Source organism: Oncorhynchus keta, unplaced genomic scaffold, assembly GCF_023373465.1.
Source record: "Oncorhynchus keta strain PuntledgeMale-10-30-2019 unplaced genomic scaffold, Oket_V2 Un_contig_30231_pilon_pilon, whole genome shotgun sequence".
In the NCBI taxonomy this organism is placed as follows: Eukaryota; Metazoa; Chordata; class Actinopteri; order Salmoniformes; family Salmonidae; genus Oncorhynchus; species Oncorhynchus keta.
The window spans coordinates 2,501-15,000 of NW_026286957.1; the positions used below are offsets into that span (position 1 = coordinate 2,501).

At 42.5% G+C, this 12,500-nt stretch overlaps 1 long non-coding RNA gene and 1 pseudogene across 1 annotated transcript; one reads left to right on the forward strand and one right to left on the reverse strand.

Moving 5' to 3' along the window:
* LOC127923616 (NLR family CARD domain-containing protein 3-like) overlaps window positions 1-12,500 on the reverse strand; it is a 29,025-nt pseudogene that overhangs the window by 1,617 nt on the left and 14,908 nt on the right.
* LOC127923617 (uncharacterized) lies at window positions 624-12,265 on the forward strand. Its single transcript, XR_008114828.1, has 2 exons — window positions 624-720; window positions 12,121-12,265. It is a non-coding gene; the product is annotated as an uncharacterized LOC127923617 (long non-coding RNA).

Sequence of the window (12,500 nt, forward strand, 5' to 3'; positions counted from 1 at the left end):
TGTGTGCGTGTGTGTGTATCCAGTGTGTGTATCCAGTGTGTGTGTGTCCAGTGTGTGTGTGTGTGTGTGTCTGTGTGAGTCCAGTGGGTGTCTGTGTGTGTGTGTCCAGTGTGTGTGTGTGTCCAGTTCTTGTATTTGTATGTGTGTGTGGTGTGTGTGTGTGTGTTTGTGTGTGTGTGTGTCCAGTGTGTGTATCCAGTGTGTGTGTGTCCAGAGTGTGTGTACGTGAGTCCAGTGTGTGTATGTGTGTCCAGTGTGTGTGTCCAGTGTGTGTGTGTCCAGAGTGTGTGTGTCCAGAATGTGTGTGTCCAGAATGTGTGTGTCATTGACAGATTTACACAGATTGGACACTGATCTCACACACACACTGAACTCACATACACAAACACTCACACTCTCACACACACTGAACTCACACACACTGAACACACACACACACACACACACACACACACACACACACACACACACACACACACACACACACACACACACACACACACACACACACACACACACACACACACACACACACACACACACACACACACACAGCATATAACTTTGTCCAAGTGGTGGTAAGAATGTTTGTCTTAACCAGCCTGATGAACATTGACATGAACCCTCTACATACTTGAGTTTCTCCAGTCTGCAGTGTGGATCCTCCAGTCCAGCAGAGAGCAGTCTGACTCCTGAGTCTCCTGGGTGATTGTAGCTCAGGTCCAGCTCTCTCAGGTGTGAGGGGTTTGACTTCAGAGCTGAGACCAGAGAAGCACAGCCTTCCTCTGTGACTCGACAGGCTGACAGCCTGCAAAGTCAAATCATTTTAAAATCATACTGGTATTCTTTGGTGATGAAAATAGTGCCAGTATATTTTCTCCATATTCATGTCAAACCCTGATCTGTTTCACCTGTCTTGTGATTGTCTCCACCTCCAGGTGGTGTATATTTCCCTGGTGTACATATCCCTGGTGTATATATCCATGGTGTATATATCCCTGTGTTCCCTGGTGTATATATCCCTGGTGTATATATCCCTGGTGTATATATCCCTGTGTATATATCCCTGGTGTATATATCCCTGGTGTACATATCCCTGGTGTATATATCCCTGGTGTATATATCCCTGGTGTACATATCCCTGGTGTATATATCCCTGGTGTATATATCCCTGGTGTACATATCCCTGGTGTATATATCCCTGGTGTATATATCCCTGGTGTATATATCCCTGGTGTATATATCCCTGGTGTACATATCCCTGGTGTATATATCCCTGGTGTATATATCCCTGGTGTATATATCCCTGGTGTATATATCCCTGGTGTATATATCCCTGGTGTACATATCCCTGGTGTATATATCCCTGGTGTACATATCCCTGTGTACATATCCCTGGTGTATATATCCCTGGTGTACATATCCCTGGTGTACATATCCCTGGTGTATATATCCCTGTGTACATATCCTTGGTGTATATATCCCTGGTGTATATATCCCTGGTGTATATATCCCTGGTGTATATATCCCTGGTGTATATATCCCTGGTGTATATATCCCTGGTGTATATATCCCTGTGTACATATCCCTGGTGTACATATCCCTGGTGTATATATCCCTGTGTACATATCCCTGGTGTATATATCCCTGGTGTACATATCCCTGGTGTATATATCCCTGGTGTATATATCCCTGGTGTATATATCCCTGGTGTACATATCCCTGGTGTATATATCCCTGGTGTACATATCCCTGGTGTATATATCCCTGGTGTATATATCCCTGGTGTATATATCCCTGGTGTATATATCCCTGGTGTATATATCCCTGTGTTCCCTGGTGTATATATCCCTGGTGTATATATCCCTGGTGTATATATCCCTGGTGTATATATCCCTGGTGTACATATCCCCTGGTGTATATATCCCTGGTGTATATATCCCTGTGTTCCCTGGTGTATATATCCCTGGTGTATATATCCCTGGTGTATATATCCCTGTGTTCCCCTGGTGTATATATCCCTGTGTTCCCTGGTGTATATATCCCTGGTGTATATATCCCTGGTGTATATATCCCTGGTGTATATATCCCTGTGTTTCCCTGGTGTATATATCCCTGGTGTATATATCCCTGGTGTATATATCCCTGTGTTTCCCTGGTGTATATATCCCTGGTGTATATATCCCTGGTGTATATATCCCTGGTGTATTTATCCCTGATGTATATATCCCTGGTGTATATATCCCTGGTGTATATATCCCTGTGTTTCCCTGTGTATATATCCCTGGTGTATATATCCCTGGTGTATATATCCCTGGTGTATATATCCCTGGTGTATATATCCATGGTGTATATATCCCTGGTGTACATATCCCTGTGTATATATCCCTGGTGTATATATCCATGGTGTATATATCCCTGGTGTACATATCCCTGGTGTATATATCCCTGTGTTTCCCTGGTGTATATATCCCTGGTGTATATATCCCTGGTGTATATATCCCTGGTGTATATATCCCTGGTGTATATATCCCTGTGTTTCCCTGGTGTATATATCCCTGGTGTATATATCCCTGGTGTATATATCCCTGGTGTATATATCCCTGGTGTATATATCCCTGGTGTATATATCCCTGTGTTCCTGGGTATATATATATATCCCTGGTGTATTTATCCATGTGTTTCCCTGGTGTATATATCCCTGGTGTATATATCCCTGGTGTATATATCCCTGGTGTATATATCCCTGGTGTATTTATCCCTGGTGTATATATCCCTGGTGTATTTATCCCTGGTGTATATATCCCTGGTGTATATATCCCTGGTGTATATATCCCTGGTGTATATATCCCTGGTGTATATATCCCTGGTGTATTTATCCCTGGTGTATATATCCCTGGTGTATTTATCCCTGGTGTATATATCCCTGGTGTATTTATCCCTGGTGTATATATCCCTGGTGTATATATCCCTGGTGTATATATCCCTGGTGTATATATCCCTGGTGTATATATCCCTGTGTATATATCCCTGTGTTCCCCTGGTGTATATATCCCTGTGTTTCCCTGGTGTATATATCCCTGGTGTATATATCCCTGGTGTATATATCCCTGGTGTATATATCCCTGGTGTATATATCCCTGGTGTATATATCCCTGTGTTTCCTGGTGTATATATCCCTGGTGTATTTATCCATGTGTTTCCCTGGTGTATGTATCCCTGGTGTATATATCCCTGGTGTATATATCCCTGGTGTATATATCCCTGGTGTATATATCCCTGGTGTATATATCCCTGGTGTATTTATCCCTGGTGTATATATCCCTGGTGTATATATCCCTGGTGTATATATCCCTGGTGTATATAACCTGGTGTATATATCCCTGTGTATATATCCCTGTGTTCCCTGGTGTATATATCCCTGTGTTTCCCTGGTGTATATATCCCTGTGTTCCCTGGTGTATATATCCCTGTGTTTCCCTGGTGTATTTATCCCTGTGTTTCCCTGGTGTATATATCCCTGTGTTTCCCTGGTGTATATATCCCTGTGTTTCCCTGGTGTATATATCCCTGGTGTATATATCACTGGTGTATATATCCCTGTGTTTCCCTGGTGTATATATCCCCTGGTGTATATATCCCTGTGTTTCCCTGGTGTATATATCCCTGGTGTATATATCCCTGGTGTATTTATCCCTGTGTTTCCCTGGTGTATATATCCCTGGTGTATATATCCCTGTGTTTCCCTGGTGTATATATCCCTGTGTTTCGCTGGTGTATATATCCCTGGTGTATTTATCCCTGTGTTTCCTGGTGTATTTATCCCTGTGTTTCCCTGGTGTATATATCCCTGTGTTTCCCTGGTGTATATATCCCTGGTGTATATATCCCTCGTGTATTTATCCCTGTGTTTCCCTGGTGTATTTATCCCTGTGTTTCCCTGGTGTATTTATCCCTGTGTATCCCTGGTGTATATATCCCTGTGTTTCCTGGTGTATATATCCCTGGTGTATATATCCCTGGTGTATATATCCCTGGTGTATATATCCTGTGTTTCCCTGGTGTATATATCCCTGGTGTATATATCCCTGGTGTATATATCCCTGGTGTATTATCCCTATCCCTGGTGTATATATCCATGGTGTATATATCCCTGTGTTTCCCTGGTGTATATATCCCTGGTGTATATATCCCTGGTGTATATATCCCTGGTGTATATATCCCTGGTGTATATATCCTGTGTTTCCCTGTGTATATATCCCTGTGTTTCCCTAGTGTATATCCCTGGTGTATATATCCCTGTGTTTCCCTGGTGTATATATCCCTGGTGTATATATCCCTGGTGTATATATCCCTGGTGTATTTATCCCTGTGTTTCCTGGTGTATTTATCCCTGTGTTTCCTGGTGTATATATCCCTGGTGTATATATCCCTGGTGTATATATCCCTGGTGTATATATCCCTGGTGTATATATCCCTGTGTACATATCCCTGGTGTACATATCCCTGGTGTATATATCCCTGTGTACATATCCCTGGTGTATATATCCCTGGTGTACATATCCCTGGTGTATATATCCCTGGTGTATATATCCCTGGTGTATATATCCCTGGTGTACATATCCCTGGTGTATATATCCCTGGTGTACATATCCCTGGTGTATATATCCCTGGTGTATATATCCCTGGTGTATATATCCCTGGTGTATATATCCCTGTGTTCCTGGTGTATATATCCCTGGTGTATATATCCCTGGTGTATATATCCCTGGTGTATATATCCCTGGTGTACATATCCCTGGTGTATATATCCCTGGTGTATATATCCCTGTGTTCCCTGGTGTATATATCCCTGGTGTATATATCCCTGGTGTACATATCCCTGGTGTATATATCCCTGTGTTCCCCTGGTGTATATATCCCTGTGTTCCCCTGGTGTATATATCCCTGGTGTATATATCCCTGGTGTATATATCCCTGTGTTTCCCTGGTGTATATATCCCTGGTGTATATATCCCTGGTGTATATATCCCTGTGTTTCCTGGTGTATATATCCCTGGTGTATATATCCCTGGTGTATATATCCCTGGTGTATTTATCCCTGATGTATATATCCCTGGTGTATATATCCCTGGTGTATATATCCCTGTGTTTGTATATATCCCTGGTGTATATATCCCTGGTGTATATATCCCTGGTGTATATATCCCTGGTGTATATATCCATGGTGTATATATCCCTGGTGTACATATCCCTGTGTATATATCCCTGGTGTATATATCCATGGTGTATATATCCCTGGTGTACATATCCCTGGTGTATATATCCCTGTGTTTCCCTGGTGTATATATCCCTGGTGTATATATCCCTGGTGTATATCCCTGGTGTATATATCCCTGGTGTATATATCCCTGTGTTTCCCTGGTGTATATATCCCTGGTGTATATATCCCTGGTGTATATATCCCTGGTGTATATATCCCTGGTGTATATATCCCTGGTGTATATATCCCTGTGTTCCCTGGTGTATATATCCCTGGTGTATATATCCCTGGTGTATTTATCCATGTGTTTCCCTGGTGTATATATCCCTGGTGTATATATCCCTGGTGTATATATCCCTGGTGTATATATCCCTGGTGTATTTATCCCTGGTGTATATATCCCTGGTGTATTTATCCCTGGTGTATATATCCCTGGTGTATATATCCCTGGTGTATATATCCCTGGTGTATATATCCCTGGTGTATATATCCCTGGTGTATTTATCCCTGGTGTATATATCCCTGGTGTATTTATCCCTGGTGTATATATCCCTGGTGTATTTATCCCTGGTGTATATATCCCTGGTGTATATCCCTGGTGTATTTATCCCTGTGTATATCCCTGGTGTATATATCCCTGTGTATATATCCCTGTGTTCCCTGGTGTATATATCCCTGTGTTTGTATATATCCCTGGTGTATATATCCCTGGTGTATATATCCCTGGTGTATATATCCCTGGTGTATATATCCCTGGTGTATATATCCCCCTGGTGTATATATCCCTGGTGTTATCCCTGGTGTATGTATCCCTGGTGTATATATCCCTGGTGTATATATCCCTGGTGTATATATCCCTGGTGTATATATCCCTGGTGTATATATCCCTGGTGTATTTATCCCTGGTGTATATATCCCTGGTGTATATATCCCTGGTGTATATATCCCTGGTGTATATAACCTGGTGTATATATCCCGTGTATATATCCCTGTGTTCCCTGGTGTATATATCCCTGTGTTTCCTGGTGTATATATCCCTGTGTTCCCCTGGTGTATATATCCCTGTGTGTATATTTATCCCTGTGTTTCCCTGGTGTATATATCCCTGTGTTTCCCTGGTGTATATATCCCTGTGTTTCCCTGGTGTATATATCCCTGGTGTATATATCACTGGTGTATATATCCCTGTGTTTCCTGGTGTATATATCCCTGTGTTTCCCTGGTGTATATATCCCTGTGTTTCCCTGGTGTATATATCCCTGGTGTATATATCCCTGGTGTATTTATCCCTGTGTTTCCCTGGTGTATATATCCCTGGTGTATATATCCCTGTGTTTCCCTGGTGTATATATCCCTGTGGTGTATATATCCCTGGTGTATTTATCCCTGGTGTATTTATCCCTGTGTTTCCCTGGTGTATATATCCCTGGTGTATATATCCCTGGTGTATATATCCCTCGTGTATTTATCCCTGTGTTTCCCTGGTGTATTTATCCCTGTGTTTCCCTGGTGTATATATCCCTGTGTTTCCCTGGTGTATATATCCCTGGTGTATATATCCCTGGTGTATATATCCCTGGTGTATATATCCCTGTGTTTCCCTGGTGTATATATCCCTGGTGTATTTATCCCTGTGTTTCCCTGGTGTATTTATCCCTGTGTTTCCCTGGTGTATTTATCCCTGTGTATCCCTGGTGTATATATCCCTGTGTTTCCCTGGTGTATATATCCCTGGTGTATATATCCCTGGTGTATATATCCCTGGTGTATATATCCCTGTGTTTCCCTGGTGTATATATCCCTGGTGTATATATCCCTGGTGTATATATCCCTGGTGTATTATCCCTGTGTTTCCCTGGTGTATATATCCATGGTGTATATATCCCTGTGTTTCCCTGGTGTATATATCCCTGGTGTATATATCCCTGGTGTATATATCCCTGGTGTATATATCCCTGGTGTATATATCCCTGGTGTATATATCCCTGTGTTTCCCTGGTGTATATATCCCTGTGTATATCCCTGGTGTATATATCCCTGTGTTTCCCTGGTGTATATATCCCTGGTGTATATATCCCTGGTGTATATATCCCTGGTGTATTTATCCCTGTGTTTCCCTGGTGTATTTATCCCTGTGTTTCCCTGGTGTATATATCCCTGGTGTATATATCCCTGGTGTATATATCCCTGGTGTATATATCCCTGTGTTTCCCTGGTGTATATATCCCTGGTGTATATATCCCTGGTGTATATATCCCTGTGTTTCCCTGGTGTATATATATCCCTGTGTTCTCTGGTGTATATATACACCTGTGTTCCCTGGTGTATATATATCCCTGTGTTCCCTGGTGTATATATATCCCTGTGTTCCCTGGTGTATATATACACCTGTGTTCCCTGGTGTGTATATATCCCTGTGTTCCCTGGTGTATATATATCCCTATGTTCCCTGGTGTATATATATCCCTGTGTTCCCTGGTGTATATATATCCCTGTGTTCCCTGGTGTATATATATCCCTGTGTTCCCTGGTGTATATATATCCCTGTGTTCCCTGGTGTATATATATCCCTGTGTTCCCTGGTGTATATATATCCCTGTGTTCCCTGGTGTATATATATCCCTGTGTTCCCTGGTGTGTATATATCCCTGTGTTCCCTGGTGTATATATACACCTGTGTTCCCTGGTGTATATATATCCCTGTGTTCCCTGGTGTATATATATCCCTGTGTTCCCTGGTGTATATATATCCCTGTGTTCCCTGGTGTATATATATCCCTGTGTTTCCTGGTGTATATATACACCTGTGTTTCCCTGGTGTATATATATCCCTGTGTTCCCTGGTGTATATATATCCCTGTGTTCCTGGTGTATATATATCCCTGTGTTCCCTGGTGTATATATATCCCTGTGTTCCCTGGTGTATATATATCCCTGTGTTCCTGGTGTATATATCCCTTGTTCCCTGGTGTATATATATCCCTGTGTTTCCCTGGTGTATATATCCCTGTGTTCCCCTGGTGTATATATCCCTGGTGTATATATCCCTGTGTTCCCCTGGTGTATATATCCCTGGTGTATATATCCCTGGTGTATATATCCCTGTGTTTCCCTGGTGTATATATCCCTGGTGTATATATCCTGTGTTCCCCTGGTGTATATATCCCTGGTGTATATATCCCTGGTGTATTTATCCCTGTGTTTCCCTGGTGTATATATCCCTGGTGTATTTATCCCTGTGTTTCCCTGGTGTATTTATCCCTGTGTTCCCCTGGTGTATATATCCCTGTGTTTCCCTGGTGTATATATCCCTGGTGTATATATCCCTGGTGTATATATCCCTGTGTTTCCCTGTGTATATATCCCTGGTGTATATATCCCTGGTGTACATATCCCTGGTGTATATATCCCTGGTGTATATATCCCTGGTGTATTTATCCCTGTGTTTCCCTGGTGTATTTATCCCTGTGTTTCCTGGTGTATATATCCCTGGTGTATATATCCCTGGTGTATATATCCCTGGTGTATATATCCCTGTGTTTCCCTGGTGTATATATCCCTGGTGTATATATATCCCTGTGTTTCCCTGGTGTATATATATCCCTGTGTTCCCTGGTGTATATATACACCTGTGTTCCCTGGTGTATATATCCCTGTGTTCCCTGGTGTATATATATCCCTGTGTTCCTGGTGTATATATATCCCTGTGTTCCCTGGTGTATATATGTCCATGTGTTCCCTGGTGTATATATATCCCTGTGTTCCTGGTGTATATATATCACCTGTGTTTCCCTGGTGTATATATATCCCTGTGTTCCCTGGTGTATATATATCCCTGTGTTCCCTGGTGTATATATATCCCTGTGTTCCTGGTGTATATATATCCCTGTGTTCCTGGTGTATATATCCCTGTGTTCCCTGGTGTATATATACACCTGTGTTTCCCTGGTGTATATATATCCCTGTGTTCCCTGGTGTATATATATCCCTGTGTTCCCTGGTGTATATATATCCCTGTGTTCCCTGGTGTATATATATCCCTGTGTTCCCTGGTGTATATATATCCCTGTGTTCCCTGGTGTATATATATCCCTGTGTTCCCTGGTGTATATATATCCCTGTGTTCCCTGGTGTATATATATCCCTGTGTTCCCTGGTGTATATATATCCCTGTGTTCCCTGGTGTATATATATCCCTGTGTTCCCTGGTGTATATATATCCCTGTGTTCCCTGGTGTATATATATCCCTGTGTTCCCTGGTGTATATATATCCCTGTGTTCCCTGTGTATATATATCCCTGTGTTTCCCTGGTGTATATATATCCCTGTGTTCCCTGGTGTATATATACACCTGTGTTTCCCTGGTGTATATATATCCCTGTGTTCCCTGGTGTATATATATCCCTGTGTTCCCTGGTGTATATATATCCCTGTGTTCCCTGGTGTATATATATCCCTGTGTTCCCTGGTGTATATATATCCCTGTGTTCCCTGGTGTATATATATCCCTGTGTTCCCTGGTGTATATATATCCCTGTGTTCCCTGGTGTATATATCCCTGTGTTCCCTGGTGTATATATATCCCTGTGTATCCTGTGTTCCCTGGTGTATATATATCCCTGTGTTCCCTGGTGTATATATATCCCTGTGTTCCTGGTATATATATCCCTGTGTTCCCTGGTGTATATATACACCTGTGTTCCCTGGTGTATATATCCCTGTGTTCCCTGGTGTATATATATCCCTGTGTTCCCTGGTGTATATATATCCCTGTGTTCCCTGGTGTATATAAATCCCTGTGTTTCCCTGGTGTATATATACACCTGTGTTTCCCTGGTGTATATATCCCTGTGTTCCCTGGTGTATATATCCCTGTGTTTCCCTGGTGTATATATCCCTGGTGTATATATCCCTGTGTTCCCCTGGTGTATATATCCCTGTGTGTATATATCCCTGGTGTATATATCCCTGTGTTTCCCTGGTGTATATATCCCTGGTGTATATATCCCTGTGTTCCCCTGGTGTATATATCCCTGGTGTATATATCCCTGGTGTATTTATCCCTGTGTTTCCCTGGTGTATATATCCCTGGTGTATTTATTCCCTGTGTTTCCTGGTGTATTTATCCCTGTGTTCCCCTGGTGTATATATCCCTGTGTTTCCCTGGTGTATATATCCCTGGTGTATATATCCCTGGTGTATATATCCCTGTGTTTCCCTGGTGTATATATCCCTGGTGTATATATCCCTGGTGTACATATCCCTGGTGTATATATCCCTGGTGTATATATCCCTGGTGTATATATCCCTGGTGTATTTATCCCTGTGTTTCTCTGTACCAGTTTGTCTTGTATGTTTATCAAGTCAACCAGCGTTTTTCTCTCATCTCTACTCCTGCTTCTATTTGTTCCCCCGGTTTTTGTCCCTTCCCTGTTTTCTGTACCCGCCTGCCTGACCATTCTGCCTGTCCTGACCTCTAGCCTGCCTGACCATTCTGCCTGTCCTGACCTCTAGCCTGCCTGACCATTCTGCCTGTCCTGACCTCTAGCCTGCCTGACCATTCTGCCTGTCCTGACCTCTAGCCTGCCAGACCATTCTGCCTGTCCTGACCTCTAGCCTGCCTGTCCAGTCTGTCTGCCCTGACCTCTAGCCTGCCTGACCATTCTGCCTGTCCTGACCTCTAGCCTGCCATTCTGCCTGTCCTGACCTCTAGCCTGCCAGACCATTCTGCCTGTCCTGACCTCTAGCCTGCCTGTCCAGTCTGTCTGCCCTGACCTCTAGCCTGCCTGACCATTCTGCCCGTCCTGACCTCTAGCCTGCCTGACCATTCTGCCTGTCCTGACCTCTAGCCTGCCTGACCATTCTGCCTGTCCTGACCTCTAGCCTGCCTGACCATTCTGCCTGTCCTGACCTCTAGCCTGCCAGACCATTCTGCCTGTCCTGACCTCTAGCCTGCCTTACCAGTGTGCCTGTCCAGTCTGTCTTTCCTGACCTCTAGTCTGTCTGCCACTCTGTGCCTCCTGGACTCTGATCTGGTTATGACCTTTGGCCTGTCCACAACCATTCTCTTGCCTCCCCTTTTAGTATATTAATAAATATTAAAGACTCTAACCATCTGCCTCCCGTGCCATCTGGGTCTCGCCTTGTGCCTTATTAAACCACACTGATATTCTTTGAGGGTATCACCTTTTATTTGAGGGTAGTTTAATACATTTCCAACATTTTAGATTTGAGATCAAATGTTTCATTTGAGGTGACAGTATATAATGGCACATTTGATTTGAGGATATTTTAATACATATCTGTTTCAACATTTGGAAAAATAAAAGCAAAAAGCACTTAATGTATCTAGTCCCCTATTTGAAGAAGACATAAATATTCTGACCAATTCACTTATAATTTATTAAAGTTAAAGTAGTCAACAGTTTAGTATTTGGTCCCATATTCTTTGAACGCAATGACTACATTAAGCCTGTGACTGCCATGATTGAGAAAGATCATGAATGAATCATGAATAATAATGAGTGAGGGAGTTAGAGGCTACAACAAAACATGCTAACCTCTCACCTTTAACCTCAAATAAAAGGTGACATTCTGTACTGTCACCTAATATGAAACATTATATCTCAAATCCAAAATGCTGGAGCACCACATTTAAAACTGTAAGCTTCACTGTCCAAACACATATGGTGTGGACTATGTGTGTCTGGTAAACACATGTGGATCTGGTGAACAGTTATCACTTGTTGACCAACTACAGGAATACTGACCTCAGAGTCTCCAGTTTACAGTGGGGATTCCCCAGTCCAGCAGAGAGCAGCTTCACTCCTGAATCCTTCAGGTCATTGTTACTCAGGTCCAGCTCTCTCAGGTGTGAGGGGTTTGACCTCAGAGCTGAGACCAGAGAAGCACAGCCTTCCTCTGTGACTAGACAGCCTGACAGCCTGCAAAGAGTCAAATCATATTAAAATCACACTGCTATTCTTTGGTGGTGAAAATAATGGCAGTAAAATATTTTCTAATATTCAGATATATCAGTGTCCTGAAACCTTCCATATCTATTCGTAAAATAGTGTATCATCATAAAAAATGACAAATTATCAAAGTATTGCCTGCAGATAGAAACATGTATAGTACAAATATTTGAGTAGACTGACCAGACCAGTTTAAAAAGCAGTATCAGTCAAAAGACAGACAGTGGGGGGTATCAGTCCACACCACATCAAATCAAATCAA